The sequence below is a fragment of the Salmo salar genome, chromosome 13 (genome assembly GCF_965601325.2).
Source record: "Salmo salar chromosome 13, fSalSal1, whole genome shotgun sequence".
Lineage (NCBI taxonomy): Eukaryota > Metazoa > Chordata > Actinopteri > Salmoniformes > Salmonidae > Salmo > Salmo salar.
Genome location: NC_138303.1, coordinates 75,063,765 through 75,079,617, shown reverse-complemented (window position 1 = coordinate 75,079,617; position 15,853 = coordinate 75,063,765).

The following is a 15,853-nucleotide window of genomic DNA, read 5'->3' as shown; positions in this document are numbered from 1 at the left end:
TGTTCTGAATTCTGTCGCCATACATTTCAAAAGTGCTGAACAAATAGTTGTATTGACTACGTCCATCCTAGCTCGCTCATTAATGTCTTGATCGAAATTACAGATTTCTTTTTATCCTCTCATTGTCCCCTTATGCCATAATTTGTACATCTTGTTAGGGTTGAACTGGCTATTTGTTTGCATAACCTATATAATATACCGGGGAAGCTATGCTACAATATTAAGTATATAAACTACTGATAAATCAACTGCTGAAGACAAGAAGAACTACACCCGGCGACAGGAAGTGCGTCACTAGGCTGGGACCAGCCTGCACGCCGACGTTAGGATGAGCAAGTTTAAACCACGCTCAGCCCCGCCCTGACAGGCCAGCATTGAGCGGGAACTATCTCTGTCAGTATATAAGGGAGAACAATAGGATGTGACGCTCTCTTCTCTGTCTGCCCTGCGTGGTGTCACAGCGAGACCGTATATATACGAACATCATATTTTCCATTTGTACTATCATTCTATTTATGAATTAAATAATCATTGCAAAACTAAGTTGCATGGTTTGTTTATATCCTAATACCAGATTCGAATTGACGCAACGTGACAGTCTCAATTGTCAGTAGAAACCACATTTGTTTGCCATATGTACATCTCAATTGTCAGTAGAAACCACATTTGTTTAATTAAGCAAGTCAACCATATCAGTTATGTTTTTTTAAAGACAGTAAATGAGGCTGAATGAACTGTTTTGCTACCAGACAAGGATCTGCTGATAGCCAGGTGTAGCAGTGGTAAGGTGTTGGGACTCTGCTGTTGGGGCAGGCCCTAACAGTTTGTCGTCACCGTTTATAGTGCAATTAATGTATTGTTTAGTCTTGTGTAGTGGCTTGCTGGCATGCATCAACAAAAAATGTAGGGACTTTGCCTTGCCAAGATTTACCTGCTAAAATCGCTACTGCTCTCTGGAATTCCCCTCCATCTCTTTCTTTCTCTCTATGTCTCTGCGTTGTGCTTGCTCTTTGAGGTTGTTGGCTGGTTATCTGAAAAAGCACTGTGAAGAGCTTTATAAAAAACAGGGCCAATTTAAAATTGTTCTCTTCAAAACATGATTTAATCCTGTTCTGTTATTTTTTTATAGTCATTTAACCTTTATTTAACTAGGTAAGTCAGTTAAGAACAAATTCTTCTTTACAATGAGGGCCTACCAAAAGGCCTCCTGCGGGGACTTTATAAAAAATAAAAATATAGGACAAAACACACATCACGACAAGAGAGACAACACAACAGTACATAAAGAGAAACCTAAGACAACAACATAGCATGGCAGCAACACATGATAACAAAGCATGGTAGCAACACAACAAGACACCAACATTTTACATTTTACATTTTAGTCATTTAGCAGACGCTCTTATCCAGAGCGACTTACAGTAGTGAATGCATACATTTCATACAATTTCATACATTTTCTTTCTGTGCTGGCCCCCCGTGGGAATCGAACCCACAACCCTGGTGTTGCAAACACCATGCTCTACCAACTGAGCTACAGGGAAGGCTGGTAGCAACACAACATGGCAGCAGCAGCACAACATGGTAGTAGCACAAAACATGGTACAAACATTATTGGACACAGACAACAGCACAAGGGGCAAAAAGGTAGAGACAACAATACATCACGCAAAGCAGCCACAACTGTCAGTAAGAGTCCATGATTTAGTCTTTGAATGAAGAGATTGAGATAAAACTGCCCAGTTTGAGTGTTTGTTGCAGCTCGTTCCAGTTGCTAGCAGCAGTGAACTGAAAAGATGTGCGACCCAGGGATGTCTGTGCTTTGGGGACCTTTAACAGAATGTGACTGGCAGAACGGGTGGAAGATGAGGGCTGCAGTAAATATCTCAGATGGGGGGAGTGAGGCCTAAGAGGGTTTTGTAAATAAGCATCAACCAGTGGGTCTTGTGATTAGTATACAGAGATGACCAGTTTACAGAGGAGTATAGAGTGCAGTGATGTGTCCTATAAGGAGCATTGGTGGCAAATCTGATGGCATAATGGTAAAAAACATTTAGCCGCTCAAGAGCACCGTTACCTGCCGATCCATAAATTACGTCTACGTAATCTAGCATGGGTAGGATGGTCATCTGTATCAGGGTTACTTTGGCATCTGGGGTGAAAGAGGAGAGATTACGATAGGGGAAACCAAGTATAAATGTAACTTTAGCCTGCAGCTTTAATATGTGCTGAGAGAAGGACAGTGTACCGTCTAGCTATACTCCCAAGTACTTGTATGAGGTGACTACCTCAAGCTCTAAACCCTCAGAGGTAGTAATCACACCTGTGGGGAGAGGTGCATTCTTCTTACCAAACCACATGACCTTTGTTTTGGAGGTGTTCCGAACAAGGTTAAGGGTAGAGAAAGCTTGTTGGACACTAAAAAAGCTTTGTTGTAGAGCATTTAACACAAAATCCGGGGAGGGGCCAGCTGAGTATAAGACTGTATCATCTGCATATAAATGGATGAGTGAGCTTCCTACTGCCTGAGCTATGTTGTTGATGTAAATTGAGAAGAGCGTGGGGCCTAGGATCGAGCCTTGGGGTACTCCCTTGGTGACAGGCAGTGGCTGAGACAGCAGATGTTCTGTCTTTATACACTGCACTCCTTGAGAGAGGTAGTTAGCAAACCAGGCCAAAGACCCCTCAGAGACACCAATACTCCTTAGCCGGCCCACAAGAATGGAATGGTCTACTGTATCAAAAGCTTTGGCCAAGTCAATAAAAATAGCAGCACAACAGTGCCATCTAACGGAATATAAATGAAACTATTATTCCAGATATTATTTAATGAAGAATATTGACATTTCTATTAACTCCTTTTCAACTCATGTATATTTAACATTGCTGTTTAATACACATTCCGATGTCTACTTATTAGAATAACATGTACTGATTGCATGTTTTATTTCATTTACCCACCTTGGCAAAGTGAGTACCTATTTACAATTATAAACTGGGTAGTTCGAGCCCTGAATGCTGATTGCCTGAAAGCGTGGTATATGAGACCGTATACCACAAGTATGAAAAAAACATTACTTTTGACTGTTCTAATTACGTTGGCGAGCAGCTGCGTTGTGCACAAGAACAACCCTTAGCCGTGATATATGGTCATACCACACCCCCTCGTACATTATTGCTTAAATAACCACTAGAACAGAACAATGAGCCTCAATACCTCCCCAAATAGCATGCACGGGGAGGATAGGATCAGAAAAATAGAACGCATCTTGAAACAAACTCAATTTCAAGTAAACGGAGGACCTTTATTTTGAAGCTTTTTGCGCGATTTGGGACCAGTCAATGTCGCTGATTTCACGGAGCTGGTGTGAAAAGAGTAGCAGTGTTCGAACACTCATACTAATCGCACTATTTGTGACCTATATTGAGTATGTAATAAGCTAATTGGTCTTAGTATGCCAAAAATTCCGGTACGTCGTACTAAATTCGACAAAATACGAAGTATACAAGCAGTGGACACCATTTCCGTGCTTTTAGGGACCATAATGCAATTCTTCAGAAAACGGGCGCGGCTTCACAACGTTTTCAGATGTGAGGAAAATGGCGGAAAATATGCAGCCGAATTATGACAAATGTTAAGAAAATGTTGAGCAATGTAATACATGAATGACTTTTCAATAATACATTTGAACTAGCCAGACAGTATATTAACTATATGCTATTTCACTAACTACCCAACATTTATTGACTTGATTATTCACTTCATTCTTAGCTAAGTTTTCAATGGACATTGTTCATCCTGGCTATCAACTCCGATTTCAGAGCACTCTCTGAATGTGCCAGAGCACAGAATAACACCCGTTGAATATGGCCGTGTCAGTAAACGTTGGCAAACAGAAAGCTTAATTAAATTGTTGCCAGCAGCACAGTTACAGTCACCAATGCTTTGGTTAACATGAAAACAGCCTAACCAACTCTGCTAGGGCAAGTAAAATGGTCAGAGTGAGATATTCTCTCAGTTGTGTCTGGAAGTAGCAAGCCAACGTTAGCCAATTAGCTCGGGTGCTTGACTGCTGTTGTGAGGTCAGAACGCTCAGATCAACCCTACTCCTCAGCCAGAGCGTCCAGTGTGCTGAAAGCTCCAAGAGCGAAACGACAATCTGACAACGCTTGATTTAGGAACGCCCAGAGTGCACAATGGCACTCCAGATTAAATTTACGAACACACCCGAAATCGTTAAATGTCTGTCTAGTAATTTGTTATGCTAGCAAGAGGTTGCATAGCAACAGCATCAACTTCCGGCAGAGAGGAAGTGGAAATAGAAGCTGCGTTGTGGAAATAGCAGTCGGACTGGCTGTCTCGTAGTGCTAGTACGCTCAACTGAAACGATAATGTTCGTTTACAGTATATTACAAAGAACTAATAGTATATAGTATGTCGTATATACTCATTAAGTATGTAGTATACAGTATGAAAGGAATGGGTATTTGAACACAGCTTGTGTTTCTCGTTCATTCCTAATCAGTTGCTTGTTCCACTTCCCACTCTCTTGAATTCACATGACAAAGTTACCAACACCCACTTTGAAATATGGAAGTAATAAAGATGGGTACAAGATTTATTACATGGTTCTGAATTTCCCTCCCTAGCCCTACGAAAAAGCATAAAGTTATCTTCAAATGAGGCATGCTGATGTTGTGGTGAATATCTCAAATTATACATTAGCCTGTTATAACCAAGCAATTCATCTGTCTATGCGTCATATTTACCTCTCTATCTCCTTCTCTTTTCTATGATTTCAGATTATGTGGTGGAAAATTTGCCCTCTCCGCTGCCAGAAAGGGCCGTCTACGGCTTTGTTCTGTTCCTTGGCTCACAAGTTGGCTTCTGTAAATCACAATTGTGTGACTTTTGAGTTTAGGCTGTGTCGATGACTGAAGTTGGGATTGGAATGTGACGGAAGATGGCAGAACCTGAAGTTTTGTTTGAAACTGCTAGTGAGTCTGGTGAAGCTAATAGTACAGAAAGTGAGAATGAGTGGGTTACATTGGCGAGGAAAAAGAGAAACGAGAATTAAAGCTATGTTGGGAAACAGGAAACCAGTAGACTCGTTTTTAGTCGGAGTCAGGGTTTTGGATCAATGCTATTTATCTGTTTAACGTCTCCAGGAAAATCTGGAATGGGTTGGGGGAAAGTGTGGAGTCGGTGAGAGTCACAAGAAGTGGTCTTATTTAGATTTTTTGTGTGTCTGCGGAGCAGAAGAAGCATGACTCAAAAAGATATTGGAGTGGAATCTTTCCTGCATGGATTTTCATAGCATAGCGCCTAATCAAGGGGGTTATTTCTGGGGTGGCGCAAGAAGTAAAGGCAGAGGATATAACTGAAGACATTGATAGAGTGGTTGGTGCACATCGACTGACCTGTATGGTGGACGGAGAAAATAAATTAACTTCATCCATGCTACTGTTCTTTGATGAAGAGTCTCTCCCTTAACATATAAAGTTAGGATTCATGCGATACCCTGTAAGAGCTTTTGTGCACAAGTGTCATAAATGTAAAAGATTTGATCATGTGTCAAGTGTGTGCAGAAGGGAAAAAGATCATATGCCAGATGAAGGGAAATGCTACAACTGTGCAGGTGAACATGCACCTGAATTCTTGGAGTGCCCTGAGTGAGAATGAGGTGGCAAGGTTAAGGAGTGTCCAGCATGTCTTCTATCTGGAGGCGGTGAGAAGATTGGACGGAACGAGTGGCGGGGAAGAAGCAATGGTATTAGAGCCACCACGACCAGTGAAGTTTTCTCATCAACCGAGGGATAGTGGAATGCTACATGTTAAAAAGGTGGACTTTGTATTATGTATTGCAATGGTCATAAATTGTACAGCACAAGCGGAGAAGAATTTTAAGAAAATTGGAATCATTGTGAATGCCGCTGAACGTTTTTTGGGTCTCCGTGATTTCACAGCCGAGGCCATGCAAGAAATCCTGTCGGTGAATGTACCACCTGAGCCTGTGTAAGGATGTATTTTGTAGTGGACTGTGATTGAAGAAGTGTGATGGGTTTCCTTAGTTCAAATCAAATTTATTTTTATATAGCCCTTCGTACATCAGCTGATATTCTCAAAGTGCTGTACAGAAACCCATCCCAAAACCCCAAACTGCAAGCAAAGCATGTGAAAGAAGCACGGTGGCTAGGAAAAACTCCCTAGGAAAAACTCCCTAGAAAGGCCAAAAACCTAGGAAGAAACCTAGAGAGGAACCAGGCTATGAGGGGTGGCCAGTCCTCTTCTGGCTGTGCAGGGTGGATATTATAACAGAACATGGTCAAGATGTTAAAATGTTAAAATGTTCATAAATGACCAGCATGGTCAAATAATAATAATCATAGTAGTTGTCGAGGGTGCAACAAGCACGTCCGGTGAACAGGTCAGGGTTCCATAGCCGCAGGCAGAACAGTTGAAACTGGAGCAGCAGCACGGCCAGGTGGACTGGGGACAGCAAGGAGTCATCATACCAGGTAGTCCTGAGGCATGGTCCTAGGGCTCAGGTCCTCCGAGAGAAAGACAGAAAGAGAGAAAGAGAGAATTAGTTAGAGCATATTTAAATACACACAGGACACCGGATAAGACAAGAGAAATACTCCAGATGTAACAGACTGACCCTAGCCCCCCAACACATAAACTACTGCAGCATAAATACTGGAGGCTGAGACAGGAGGGATCAGAAGACACTGTGGCCCCATCCGATGATACCCCCGGACAGGGCCAAACAGGCAGGATATAACCCCACCCACTTTGCCAAAGCACAGCCCCCACACCACTAGAGGGATGTCTCCAACCACCAACTTACCGTCCTAAGACAAGGCCGAGTATAGCCCACAACGATCTCCGCCATGGCACAACCCAAGGGGAGGGCGCCAACCCAGACAGGAAGACCACGTCAGTGACTCAACCCACTCAAGTGACGCACCCCTCCCATGGACGGCATGGAAGAACACCAGTAGGCCAGTGACTCAGCCCCTGTAAAAGGGTTAGAGGCAGAGAATCCCAGTGGAAAGAGGGGAACCGGCAAGGCAGAGACAGCAAGGGCGGTTCGTTGCTCCAGCCTTTCCGTTCACCTTCACACTCCTGGGCCAGACTATACTTAATCATAGGACCTACTGAAGAGATAAGTCTTCAGTAAAGACTTAAAGGTTGAGACTGAGTCTGCGTCTCTCACATTGGTAGGCAGACCATTCCATAAAAATGGAGCTCTATAGGAGAAAGCCCTACCTCCAGCCGTTTGCTTAGAAATTCTAGGGACAATTAGGAGGCCTGCGTCTTGTGACCGTAGCGTACGTGTAGGTATGTACGGCAGGACCAAATCGGAAAGATAGGTAGGAGCAAGCCCATGTAATGCTTTGTAGGTTAGCAGTAAAACCTTGAAATCAGCCCTTGCCTTAACAGGAAGCCAGTGTAGGGAGGCTAGCACTGGAGTAATATGATCAAATTTTTTGGTTCTAGTCAGGATTCTAGCAGCCGTATTTAGCACTAACTGAAGTTTATTTAGTGCTTTATCCGGGTAGACGGAAAGTAGAGCATTGCAGTAGTCCAGCCTAGAAGTAACAAAAGCATGGATTAATTTTTCTGCGTCATTTTTGGAGAGAACATTTCTGATTTTTGCAATGTTACGTAGATGGAAAAAAGCTGTCCTTGAAACAGTCTTGATATGTTCTTCAAAAGAGAGATCAGGGTCCAGAGTAACGCCGAGGTCCTTCACAGTTTTATTTGAGACGACTGTACAACCATCCAGATTAATTGTCAGATTCAACAGAAGATCTCTTTGTTTCTTGGGACCTAGAACAAGCATCTCTGTTTTGTCCGAGTTTAAAATTAGAAAGTTTGCAGCCATCCACTTCTTTATGTCTGAAACACAGGCTTCTAGCGAGGGCAATTTTGGGGCTTCACCATGTTTCATTGAAATGTACAGCTGTGTGTCGTCCGCATAGCAGTGAAATTTAACATTATGTTTTCGAATGACATCCCCAAGAGGTAAAATATATAGTGAAAACAATAGTGGTCCTAAAACAGAACCTTGAGGAACACCGAAATGTACAATTGATTTGTCAGAGGACAAACCATTCACAGAGACAAACTGATATCTTTCCGACAGATAAGATCTAAACCAGGCCAGAACTTGTCCATGTAGACCAATTTGGGTTTCCAATCTCTCCAAAAGAATGTGGTGATCGATGGTATCAAAAGCGGCACTAAGATCTAGGAGCACGAGAACAGATGCAGAGCCTCGGTCTGACGTCATTAAAAGGTCATTTACCACCTTCACAAGTGCAGTCTCAGTGCTATGATGTGGTCTAAAACCAGACTGAAGCGTTTCGTATACATTGTTTGTCTTCAGGAAGGCAGTGAGTTGCTGTGCAACAGCTTTTTCTAAAATTTTTGAGAGGAATGGAAGATTCGATATAGGCCGATAGTTTTTTATAATTTCTGGATCAAGATTCGGCTTTTTCAAGAGAGGCTTTATTACTGCCACTTTTAGTGAGCTTGGTACACATCCGGTGGATAGAGAGCCGTTTATTATGTTCAACATAGGAGGGCCAAGCACAGGAAGCAGCTCTTTCAGTAGTTTAGTTGGAATAGGGTCCAGTATGCAGCTTGAGGGTTTGGAGGCCATGATTATTTTCATCATTGCGTCAAGAGATATAGTACTAAAACACTTTAGTATCTCCCTTGATCCTAGGTCCTGGCAGAGTTGTGCAGACTCAGGACAATGGAGCTTTGGAGGAATACCCAGATTTAAAGAGGAGTCTGTAATTTGCTTTCTAATGATCATGATCTTTTCCTCAAAGAAGTTCATAAAATTATTACTGCTGAAGTGAAAGCCATCCTCCATTTGCGAAGGCTGCTTTTTAGTTAGCTTTGCGACAGTATCAAAAAGAAATTTCGGATTGTTCTTATTTTCCTCAATTAAGTTGGAAAAATAGGATGATCGAGCAGCAGTGAGGGCTCTTCGATACTGCACGGTACTGTCTTTCCAAGCTAGTCGGAAGACTTCCAGTTTGGTGTGGCGCCATTTCCGTTCCAATTTTCTGGAAGCTTGCTTCAGAGCTCGTGTATTTTCTGTATACCAGGGAGCTAGTTTCTTATGACAGATGTTTTTAGTTTTTAGGGGTGCAACTGCATCTAGGGTATTGCGCAAGGTTAAATTGAGTTCCTCGGTTAGGTGGTTAACTGATTTTTGTCCTCTGACGTCCTTGGGTAGGCAGAGGCAGTCTGGAAGGGCATCAAGGAATCTTTGGGTTGTCTGAGAATTTATAGCACGACTTTTAATGCTCCTTGGTTGGGGTCTGAGCAGATTATTTGTTGCAATTGCAAACGTAATAAAATGGTGGTCCAATAGTCCAGGATTATGAGGAAAAACATTTAGATCCACAACATTTATTCCATGGGACAAAACTAGGTCCAGAGTATGACTGTGGCAGTGAGTAGGTCCAGAGACATGTTGGACAAAACCCACTGAGTCGATGATGGCTCCGAAAGCCTTTTGGAGTGGGTCTGTGGACTTTTCCATGTAAATGTTAAAGTCACCAAAAATTAGAATATTATCTGCTATGACTACAAGATCCGATAGGAATTCAGGGAACTCAGTGAGGAACACTGCATATGGCCCAGGAGGCCTGTAAACAGTAGCTATAAAAAGTGAGTGAGTAGGCTGCATAGATTTCATGACTAGAAGCTCAAAAGACGAAAACGTCATTGTTTTTTTTTTTGTAAATTGAAATTTGCTATCGTAAATGTTAGCAACACCTCCGCCTTTGCCGGATGCACGGGGGGTATGGTCACTAATGTAACCAGGGGGTGAGGCCTCATTTAACACAGTAAATTCATCAGGCTTAAGCCATGTTTCAGTCAGGTAACCCAACCCAAGTAACCCAATTTTGAGATGTGAGGTATCACAATCTCTTTCAATAATGGCAGGAATGGAGGAGGTCTTTATACTAGTGAGATTGCTAAAGCGAACACCGCCATTTTTAATTTTGCCCAACCTAGATCGAGGCACAGACACGGTCTCAATGGGGAAAGCTGAGCTGTTGACATGTTTATTTTGGATGACGTCGTTTTCCCCCTTTCCCAAAATGTTTTTTTTATTCAATACCCCGTCCAGCTGGTGGCGGTAATGCACCATTAACAGTGGATGCCAACCGCCTTTAAACCCGATCGAAGAAGAAGACTGAAGTTGGAGATTCAATGCCATATTATTCTCTGTAGACTATGTGAAAAAGCCAAATGTGCTCTCAAATGGAGTGTGTTAGTCTGACTTTTCAATGTACTTTATGTTTTTGCCAATTTTCTACTCCTTCCCCGTATCACTGCAGAATGCTGTGGTAGCCATGCTGAGTAAGTGTTCCTTGAATTCTAAATGAATCACTGACAGTGTCAGGAGCAAAGCACCCCCACATTATCACACCTCCTCCTCTATGCTTCACTGTGGGAACCACACATCATCCGTTCACCTACTCTGCGTCTCACAAAGACACAGTGGTTGGAACCAAAAATCTCAAATTTGGACTCATCAGACCAAAGGACAGATTTCCACCGGTCTAATGTCCATTGCTCGTGTTTCTTGGCCCAAGCAAGTATCTTATTATTATTGGTGTCCTTTAGTAGTGGTTGCAGCAATTCAATCATGAAGGCCTGATTCACACAGTTTCCTCTGAACAGTTGATCTTGAGATGTGTCTGTTACTTGAACTCTGTGAAGCATTTATTTGGGCTGCAATTTCTGAGGCTGGTAACTCTAATGAACTTATTCTCTGCAGCAGAGGTAACTCTGGGTCTTCCTTTCCTGTGGCGGTCCCCATGAGAGCTAGTTTCATCATAGCGCTTGATGGTTTTTGTGACTGCACTGTCAAAGTTCTTGAAATTTTCCGGATTGACTGACCTTCATGTCTTCAAGTAATGATGGACTGTCGTTTCTCTTTGCTTATTTGAGCTGTTCTTGCCATAATATTGACTTGGTCTTTTACCAAATAGGGCTATCTTCTGTATACCCCCGTACCTTTTCACAACACAACTGATTGGCTCAAACGCATTAAGAAGGAAAGAAATTTCACAAATTAACTTTTAACAAGGCACACCTGTTAATTCAAATGCATTCAAGGTGACTACCTCACCTTTTTGAGTTTGAGAGAATGCCAAGAGTGTGCAAAGCTGTCATCAAGGCAAAGGGTGGCTACTTTGAAGAATCTCAAATATAATCTATATTTTGATTTATTTAACACATTTTTGGTTACCACATGATTCCATATGTGTTATTTCAAAGTTTTGATGTCCTTACTATTGTTCTACAATGTAGCAAATAGTAAAGAAAAACCCTTGAATGAGTAGGTATGTCCAAACTTTTGATTGGTACTGTATTTGATAGACCCAAAGTATCAGATCACACCATGTAAAGGAACAACCTCTAATATTTTTTTTCTCAATAAAATGCAACTAACTGGATTTATGTAAACATTAGATTATTCAAATATGTAATACAAATCTCCAACTGATTTTTTAAAATTTTATAGCGCTATATACAGTGCATTTGGAAAGTATTCAGACCCCTTGACTTTTTCCACATTTTATTACATTACAGCCTTATTCTAAAATTGATGAAATAGTTTTTCCCCCCTCATCAATCTACACACAATATCCCATAATTAAAAAGCGAAAACAGGTTTTTAGACATTTTGTGCAAATAAAATAAAAAATACAAAACAGAAATATCACATTTACATAAGTATTCAGACCCTTTGCTATTAGAATCTAAATTTAGCTCAGGTGCATCCTGTTTCCGTTGATCATCCTTGAGATGTTTCTACAACTTGATTGGAGTCCACCTGTGGTAAATTAAATTGATTGAACATGATTTGTAAAGGCACACACCTGTCTATATAAGGTCCCACAGTTGACAGTGCATGTCAGAGCAAAAACCAAGCCATGAGGTCGAAAGAATTGTCCGTAGAGCTCCGAGACAGGATTGTGTCGAGACACAGATCTGAGGAACGGTACCAAAAAATGTCTGCATCGTTGAAGGTCCCCAAGAACACAGTGGCCTTCCATTCTTAAATGGAAGAAGTTTAGAATCACCAAAGCTCTTCCTAGAGCTGGCCGCCCTGCCAAACTGAGCAATTGGGGGGACAACGCAGGAGTGGCTTCAGGACAAGTCTCTGAACGTCCTTGAGTGGCCCAGCCAGAGTCCTGACTTGAACCTGATCGAACATCTCTGGAGAGACCTGAAAATAGCTGTGCAGCGACACTCCCCATCCAACCTGACAGAGCTTGAGAGAAGAATGGGATAAACTCCCCAAATACAGGTGTGCCACGCTTGTAGCGTCATACCCAAGAAGAATCGAGGCTGTAATCTCTGCCAAAGGTGCTTCAACAAGGTTCTCTAATATCTGTTTCTCTGAATCTAGTCACCTCGACTGTAACCTGTAGCCCACCTTATTGTCTTGAAAAGATGTCTATGCCAGAGGTCAGAGGATGGATGACTGCCAGAAGAGGGCCATACCCAGATTAAAGGATGTCTTCATCAGTGAAGTGAACATCATTTTCTATTTATCACCTCAATGACAACAGATTTTTCACATTCCGTTGGAAGAACATTTTATTTTATTTCTTTATTTCACCTTTATTTAACCAGGTAGGCCAGTTGAGAACAAGTTCTCATTTACAACTGCGACCTGGCCAAGATAAAGCAAAGCAGTGCGACAAAAACAACAACACAGAGTTACACATTAGCAAACGTACAGTCAAAAACACAATAGAAAAATCTATGTACAGTGTGTACAAATGTAGAAGAGTAGGGAGGGAAGGCAATAAATAGGCCATAGAGGTGAAATAATTACAATTTAGCTGGAGTGATAGATGTGGAGATGATGATGTGCAAGTAGAGATACTGGGGTGCAAAAGAGCAAGAGGATAAATAACAATATGGGGATGAGGTAGTTGGGTGTGCTATTTACAGATTGGCTGTGTACAGGTACAGTGATCGGTAAGCTGCTCTGACAGCTGATGCTTAAAGTTAGAGAGGGAGATATAAGACTCCAGCTTCAGTGATGCATGCCGTGAGCGAGCGCGGCCAGGGGGGGGGGCCAGGAGCGAGATGGGGGCATACAGCGTGCGGCCCAGTGGTGGACGTAGTAGTCACGGCGCGGGGGGCGGGGCTTTGGTGACAAAACGGATGGCACTGACATAGACTACATCCAGTTTGTTGAGTAGGGTATTGGAGGCTATTTTGTAAATGATATCGCCGATGTCAAGGATCGGTAGGATAGTCAGTTTTACGAGGGTATGTTTGGCAGCATGAGTGAAGGAGGAAATAGGAAGCCGATTCTAGATTTAATTTGGATTGAAGATGCTTAATGTGAGTCTGGAAGGAGAGTTTACAGTCTAACCAGACACCTAGGTATTTGTAGTTGTCCACATATTCTAAGTCAGAACCGTCCAGAGTAGTGATGCTAGTCTGGCTGGCAGGTGCGGGCATACGGCACTAAGAAGCATGGCATTACCTCAGTGAGGATGCTCACTAAGAAAATTAACAAATAGCTGATGCTGTTTTATATGCACTGCAACGATAATTGCTTGACATAAGTGTGGTGTGTCATATGATACTTATTTAGTATTTGTCGAGCACTATCACTTTCAAGGGGTCCCCTTACTATTGTAAATGTCTTACAAATGATTTCCTTTTTACGTTTTTTTGGGGAATATGAATGACTTCAGCCTTGATTCACAAGTTGTCTGAAAATAATCTAAGAAGCTCCTCAAGAAGAAGGTTCCTTAGAAGGTTATTTAATGCAATTCCTGAACATTTATCACCAACTTCACACATTTTCATTTTAGTAAGTTCATTATCCTCTCACCAACTTAGGGTTCATAATAATGTCTATTAAAACCATGTGAACTGATCTTAATTATTATATTTGTACGTTTTGGTTTAACTTAAATAGTACTTCTGTGGATATGCATTTCTCAGAGAAAAGTCAGTTATCTTGTCTTATCTTGCTATCTTTCTCACTCCCACTATTTTGTGTCTATAGTCCACTCAAAACCTGTCAAAGGTAACTGGAAGTATAGCACAAATGTAAATTCTATATGCAAAATGTTTCAATATGCTGCTGAGCTGAGGGTAGACAACCAATTTACCTCTATTTGCTGCATATTTTGTTTTGTTAATTTAGCATTTTAACATTGTTTATTATAGTTCAACACTGTTCAATTGTATTAATCCTGCAACATACCTGTACGTTATAATTGTCCACCATCCACTGTGTTGAGCCAGTGGTCTTATTTGAAGTCTCAGGGCAAGCAGAGGGCAGTTTTGTCACCATAACTGGCATCTCTCCTCACCGTGGGAATTTGCGGAGGTTTTAGATGCACCTTTTCCATCACTTGTGACAGGACAAAGATCTGACTTGTATATGAACCCTGGGAAGGGAGGTGACCTGACCACAGCAGCTCGCACATCATTTGCTCTTCAACCTCTTGTGATAATCCGTCATCACAGCCCCTCGACTAACTAATGAAAATGCAGATAGAAAATGTTGTGTAATGGAACATGTAAAATTAGTGGTGCTGTGTGGAACGAGATTAATTAGTCTTATATTTATCCAATGACTGTATTAGTAATAATCAGTCAAAAATATGAGATCAACAACTTCTCGATTTTATAATGCTTAAGCCTTTGGGTGATGTAAATCAAGCATTGTGCCTGTGCTTCTACAGTATGATGTGCTCTTTTCAGTTGGGGTGAGGTCAGTAGGTTTATGACCTCCTGAACTCGTCAGACTGCAAGTGAAATGGTCACAGCACTATCTTCTCATCTTCAGGATTTCGCTGAGACACCTCAATCAGTCTGCTGCCCACCTCAGTGACCTAGCCACCCATTGGGGACTGACAAACCCTATCCCCATCCCCTCTCCCCTAGCCTGTCCCAGCCAGCCCACCAGACGGGTCAGCCGGCCACCTCAGCCAGGCTGCACAGATAAACCATCATAAACAAACAAGAGGTTGGGATCAGATGGCTGGCCAGTGTTTAACCTCTGGAGGGCCACCAGTTCCTGCTGCCCTGTTTGTAAGCCAAGCTGGACCTGATGATGGAGAGCCCTGGCACTATATCGTACCCTGTGTGTGTTCGTGTGGGGGGGGAGTCCGGGTTTAGGAGTAACTGATTACATGTAATCTGACTACAAAACAATTACTGTAATCAGTTACGTTACTAGAAAAAATATTGTAATCAGCTTACTGATTACTTTTACATTCTGAATGGATGTTTGCAAAAAAATATGACATCTTTCTGTTTTCTCAATGAAATTCAATTCAGCATAAAAAAAAGCCACAAGTTTAAGTTTGTTCCAGCTGAGCGAGTCTGACCGCAAGTCAGAGACAACTATGATGACACACCAAATGCGTTGGTTGGATCCTTTTTGTCTTATTTAAATGCCTTTTGGAAAGTAATCCAAAAATAACTGAAAGTAATCAGATTACATTACTGAGTTTGGGTAATCAAAAAGTAATGTTACTGATTAAAATTTTTGACAGGTAACTAGTAATGAACGGATTACATGTAGAAAATAGCCTACCCAACCCTAGAGGGAGGGGATGGTGCCGGTTGTTTGAGGGCTAAACTTGCCCCCAGGCTCAACCTCAGCCCAGGCTTTGATCACTGGACCCAGTGTCATTAGGAGTGATTAGGAAGTGACCAATTCGACTTATTTCCAATGGTTTTCCAGCTGTTTTCTGATCTCTCTGAGTTCCCGGGAAATAGTCAATGGTGGACCATTATGTTTAGAAGATCCCATATAAGATC